Source organism: Brachycentrus maculatus, unplaced genomic scaffold (genome assembly GCF_059751285.1).
Source record: "Brachycentrus maculatus isolate JH-2025_06_01 unplaced genomic scaffold, ASM5975128v1 h1tg000259l, whole genome shotgun sequence".
In the NCBI taxonomy this organism is placed as follows: Eukaryota; Metazoa; Arthropoda; class Insecta; order Trichoptera; family Brachycentridae; genus Brachycentrus; species Brachycentrus maculatus.
Window position 1 is genome coordinate 1,108,834 of NW_028281010.1, and position 6,086 is coordinate 1,114,919.

The window sequence follows — 6,086 nt, forward strand, 5'->3', positions numbered from 1 at the left end:
AAAAACGTCATAAATCAAAAAACTTGATTTTTCAGGAGAACGTTTTTAAAGTTGAAAAATATAATACAATGTATTAAAAATAAATATCAAGCTACTTACTGAACTTTTTACTGTGCAACAGACTTTTTAGGTAAAACCTGGAGGTTTTTTCTCCATTTGAAAAATATTTGGTATATTTAAAAAAATAATTAAACAGTACCTTTTCTTCAAAATGCAAAAACAACACTTTCTGCCCTGTAGCAGGTAAATATTAAGTTAAAAATATGCCGCTTTTGCTGGGATATAGTACATTATTTGGGCATTCCGAAAACATGCACAACTGAAAATTGTCGATTTTTGATTTATGACGTTCTTGAAAGGAGAGAGCGACTTTTGTCATTGATTCCATCTAACCAATTATCACGCACATCATCAATTTTTCACTGACCCAATTTTCAACTGGAAAATGGTCAGTATAAACCCACTGCCTAAAATACCTTCTCCCACACAACTGACAGACTTTCGACCAATATCTATAATACCAGTTCTTTAAAAAATAATCTAAAGAGTATTTTTTTTACCCACCCACCCACTCGACCCATTTCAATTTTAAAACTACTTTACGAAGGGATTCTCACCAGTGTGAGCTTTTATGCTAAATGGCTTTCCTGTGAACATTTATAATCACACTCTGAACAAGATAATACTTTCTCACATCTACGAGTGGACAGGTGACGCTTCATGGTTTGTCACCACTATGAATGGACAGGTGACGCTTTAAATGGCTTTTTCGTAAACATTTATAATCACACTCTGAACAAGAGAAGGGTTTGTCACCACTATGAGTTAAAATGTGATTCTTTAAATACTGTTTCCGGGAACATTTATAATCACATTCTAGACAAGAGAATGGTTTCTCACCTGTGTGAGTTAACACGTGTTTCTTTAATTCCACTTTCCGTGAACACTTATAATCACACTCTGAACAAGAGAAGGGTTTCTCACCTGTGTGAGTAAACATGTGTTCCTTTAAAACCACTTTCCGTGAACACTTATAATTACACTCTGAACAAGAGAAGGGTTTGTCACCACTGTGATGGGACATGTGAACCATTAAATGCACTTTCTGGCAACATTTATAATCACACTCTGGACAAGAGAATGGGTTTTCACCACTATGAGTTAAAATGTGTTTCTTTAAATTCTGTTTCTGGGAACATTTATAACCACACATTGAACAAGAGAAGGGTTTGTGACCACTGTGAGTAGACATGTGAACTTTTAAATGCCATTTCTGGTAACATTTATAATCACACACTGGACAAGAGAAGGGTTTGTTACCACTATGAGTTAAAATGTGATTCTTTAAATACTGTTTCCGGGAGCATTTATAATCACACATTGAACAAGAGAAGGGTTTGTCACCACTGTGAGTAGACATGTGAAGTTTTAAATGCCATTTCAGGCAACATTTATAATCACACACTGAACAAGAGAAGGGTTTGTCACCACTATGAGTTAAAATGTGATTCCTTAAACACCGTTTCCGGGAACATTTATAATCACATTCTAGACAAGAGAATGGTTTCTCACCTGTGTGAGTTAACATGTGTTTCTTTAATTCCACTTTCCGTGAACACTTATAATCACACTCTGAACAAGAGAAAGGTTTCTCACCTGTGTGAGTAAACATGTGTTCCTTTAAAACCACTTTCCGTGAACACTTATAATTACACTCTGAACAAGAGAAGGGTTTCTCACCTGTGTGAGCAAACATGTGTTCCTTTAAAACCACTTTCAGTGAACACTTATAATCACACTCTGAACAAGAGAATGGTTTCTCACCTGTGTGAGTTAACATGTGTTGCTTTAAAACCACTTTCCGTGAACACTTATAATTACACTCTGAACAAGAGAAGGGTTTTTCACCACTATGTATTAAAATGTGTCTCTTTAAATAACTTTTCTGGGAGGATTTATAATCACACTCTGAGCAAGAGAAGGGCTTTGCACTACTATGAGTGGACATGTGACTCTTTAAATTCCATTTCTGTGTACATTTAAAATCACACTCTGAACAAGAAAAGTGCTTCTCACCGCTATGAGTGGACAGGCTAGGCTTTAAATAGCTTTTCTCTGGATAAGATAATCGTTTCTTCTCCGAATGATCTGACATCTTGCGTAACCCTAGGTTCCGTTTCGTTGAGCACGATGATGTTATTTCTCCGAGACCGTTAGAAGGAAGGAGATTTGAATTCTCTATAAATGTAGATTTTATATCACTTGTAAGTAAATCTGAAATCAAAAAGAAAATGTTATAAAGTGTAGTGTATATCTTTAACTACAGGCACCAACATGAAATCTTACACAGCTGCTCACTCTTTCCTTGTGCAGTGCATTGGAAATTGGTCACCGATGGTAAACAATGGTGGAGAAGAACAATTTAATCGTGAATGTCGCATAAAAAAAGTTGATATAATTTTTGTTCGACAAATATTTTTTGGTTGAATGACGAAACGGTTGAAAGGGTAATTAGTTTCGAATACATAGATTTTAATTCTTAATCGAAATATAACAGATGAAAGAGGTTTGAATAACATGATTTCATGTTTTTTGTTTTATTTAGTTATACAACAACATGTCAGGCCTCCAGCAATGAAATGATTTACTAAAACAGTAAAAAGCATCCGATACATTTTCAGTTAAAAAAATATGACCATGTTTCACCTTCTCATTATTCACAACCCCAATGCACCCAAATATCTGGCAGAAAATTTTATATCTCTCTCAGATCATAGTCTTTGACTTCGTTCTTCCCAAGAAAGAACACTTTCCATTCCTCGCCATGACACATCAGTCTTCAGTAATTCCTTCTCTGTTCAAGCGGCCAGACTATGGAATGAATTACCTCTCCGCGTAAACAAATGCACCTTCTCTAATAACTTTTAAGAAACGTCTGTGACATTACTATTTATTATTAGAATCCTAACTGTCCATCAAACCTCCTCCCTTAGTTTTTCCCTCTACCTCCTTAATTTAGGTTTTTTTAATGTTCAAGTACTATCTTCCATTTGATTGCAAACAGCTATATATGTTTCGATTGCAAACGTTTTGATCAATATAACTAATGTAGTCTGTTTTTGGTTGGTTGGAATATATTGCTTTTTAGCAAAAAGCCCGCCAATGTACTTATTTGTTTTCTGTACATAATGTTTAAATAAATAAATAAATGCGCTATGCTCGGCATCTCTCTCTGAACCGCGTCATACAGGTGTAGATTATTTACTTCATACAACAAAATTCTACTTACTAGATTCAGCTTCAAGTCTCCTCAAGGAATCCGCGCATTCCTGTTTGATGTCAGGAAGATCAATGTCTATCTCAGTTACGATCGTGATATCGCTAGATATTACTTTGTAATGTAGATCAGTAGCAGTCCCCGGTACAGCTGGCTCCTCGTTCAGGTATTCCCCAGTATGGAGAATATCATCGTCACTTCCTGGTTCCTCCTTGATTATAGGACGATCTGGGTAAATAATCCTGGAGTACGACAAGTCCACATAACATTGTCGTAAATTACAGTAATCCTCGAGTAGTGCCCCTTCTCCAGCAGAGAGAAGGAGAGTATCCCCTTCTGCATCTCCCGGCTCAGCCTTGGCAGGAGCTACAGTAGGCTCCATCTATTTTTCAAACAAGACGAGTTTCGGCAGAAAAGGTTTGTGTATTCTGCAAACAAAACCGTAATGAAATTAAAAAAATGTACATGATGATAAGCATATGAGCAATGTCCTGCGTGCCACACAAGCACACAACTACTTCCTACCCTACCTTACTAGTAGTATAAATAAATACAAATTAAAGAAGAATTTGTATGTGTCGACAATCCAATAAATTTGCTTCAGTGGTCACTTTATATACTGTGTTGCATTCACTATTGATTGACGGTCACATCACTAGGGTCGCCAGATCTCAGAGAAGTAATTGTAGTTACTTATCTGAATTTAAAAAGTACCAAAAGCGGGCCATTTCGCAACGATGACGCGGCGCGTGATAGCTACTGAGAACTTGCACGGTTTCAATTTTGACAGATGCAACTGTCGTCATTATATGTCGTTATTAAGGGGAAACAATTTGGTTTTACCAAGAACACTAACTGTCATGAAAAAACGCTAGTTTCCCTCGCTGAAATATGCAATTTTGACAGAAAACTTTTGATTAAATTAATAATTATTACAATAATTACCATTAAGGATAAGCACGACGCCGCCGATAGCGATACATAGACAATAGTATTATTAATAGACAAAAGCGCGTTATTGTTTTCGAAGAGCAACAACCAAGTAGGTACTTTTAACATTCCGGCTGTCGTCTAGAGTCTAGAGTTCTTGAAGGAGGTAATATTTGTGTAGAGTACATACATTCCTGATGGGACACGAGTTTAAGTCAAGGAGTAACTGGGTATTGCCGAATATTAAATCATTTTTCGGTAGTCTGTATGTGAACCTGAAAAGGTTTTCCTCGTCGTATTATCCCAATTTGTTGATGAGTGGGTTTGTGTGTGACGGAAGCCACTCGTAGAATTTTCTAGATTGCTTCTTCTTCTTCTTTTTTTAGGACTTTGTCCTTCCACCCGGAGGTGGAAGACCAGCTATCCGTCCATTGTTTGGATAGTCTTCCTGGGGGTCTGATCCCGCTTATGCTGCTGTCCGCTGCTATCCTCACCACTCGATCCAAACTCCCTCTTTCCACATGATTTCTCCAGAAACGTCTTCTTTCTCTTCCCATCTTCCCATTATTTACGTTTTAAAAAAAAAATAATTTCTGAAGAAAATAACAGATAGATAAAGATATCTATCACCTTTTTGGGGAGAAAACAAATGATTTGCTTATTTCACATTTATTTTTAGTTTTTAAGTGCCGATAAGTCCAGAATGTCATTGGCTTGTTAAAATGACCTCAACTCGATCTGGGAAAATAAATATCCACTTTAATTTAAATTGAAATTATGTATCAATAACAAATAAATAATTATGCAATGCCGCCGACGTTTTAATCTGCGCATATTTTTTAATCTCCACATAGCAATATGATATCTACCAAAAACAATACAAAACAACTGGCAAATGAAATCAAACATAGGGGAAGACGGGGTTATATGCAACAGGGGTACGTTGCAACGACCGATTTAAATCTTTAGCCGAAAGTGCATCGTAACACTCTATATCAGATGCGTATGATATAGAGTGTTACGATGCATATTTCGGTGTAATTCCGATTTCTTCAGTCAAATATAACATAAGAAATCAGACAAAGTGTGTTTTAGACGGTACGGAGTATTTTTTTCGTATAAAGGGAAATATTTTCTGTTATTTTTTTATTATATTATTTTAAAAGTCTGTGGTATTGAATAATTTACTTGAACATTGTAAAATTAAATGATGACCTGTCAATTCAGTCAATCCTAGCCATACTGAAAAGCATATTTATACTATAGGTGTCAACTTGAAATGAAATATCTAACTTTTTTGTTATATGAAAAAAGATGGTTGATCGATTTTTTTAATGCTAATGTTCAATTGGAGTAAGCTACATATATAGTTCAAAATTTTCAAAACTGATGGTGCCACTATCAGCATACCAAATCTATTTATTAACTACCCACATGTGAAAGGAATCCATGAATATTGTAATTTTATTTTTTGACATGTTGACATGACATGACATCAAAGTTGAAGGAAAATATGGAAGTCTGGGCAATTACGTATTTTCATATTCTTCTTCATCTTTGATGAGATTTCAAAAGATAATATGAAAATAACTCGTGTAATTGGAGATAATCCAGATTTTGTGAACAAGTATTTGGACACACTCAAAGTGTTGTAAATATTGTAATTATTAATAACGTTAGTGACGCAAGTACATTTCCCCGAATATGTGTGAATGATGTTTCAAGAGAGACAAGTATGGAAGAAACTAAAAATGCCACTAAGTCCTTGAAAAATGGAAAGGCTTTAGGATTCGACAATTTTGCCGCAGAATATGTCAAAAATGGTGGCGAAATACTTCTCACATGGTTGCTTAGGCTCTTGTCCATCTAACCGTTGTCT

The 6,086-nt window shown here is 35.6% G+C and overlaps 1 long non-coding RNA gene across 2 annotated transcripts; it reads right to left on the bottom strand.

Moving 5' to 3' along the window:
- Positions 1-1,245: 1,245 nt before the first annotated feature.
- On the bottom strand, positions 1,246-4,250 carry LOC148305892 (uncharacterized). Of its 2 annotated transcripts, none has more exons than XR_015838090.1 (3): positions 4,223-4,250; positions 3,290-3,705; positions 1,246-2,274 (listed from the first exon to the last, which is right to left on the bottom strand). It is a non-coding gene; the product is annotated as an uncharacterized LOC148305892 (long non-coding RNA). The 2 variants fall into 2 exon arrangements; XR_015838091.1 differs by lacking the exon at positions 4,223-4,250 and adding an exon at positions 3,808-4,108.
- Positions 4,251-6,086: the final 1,836 nt, after the last annotated feature.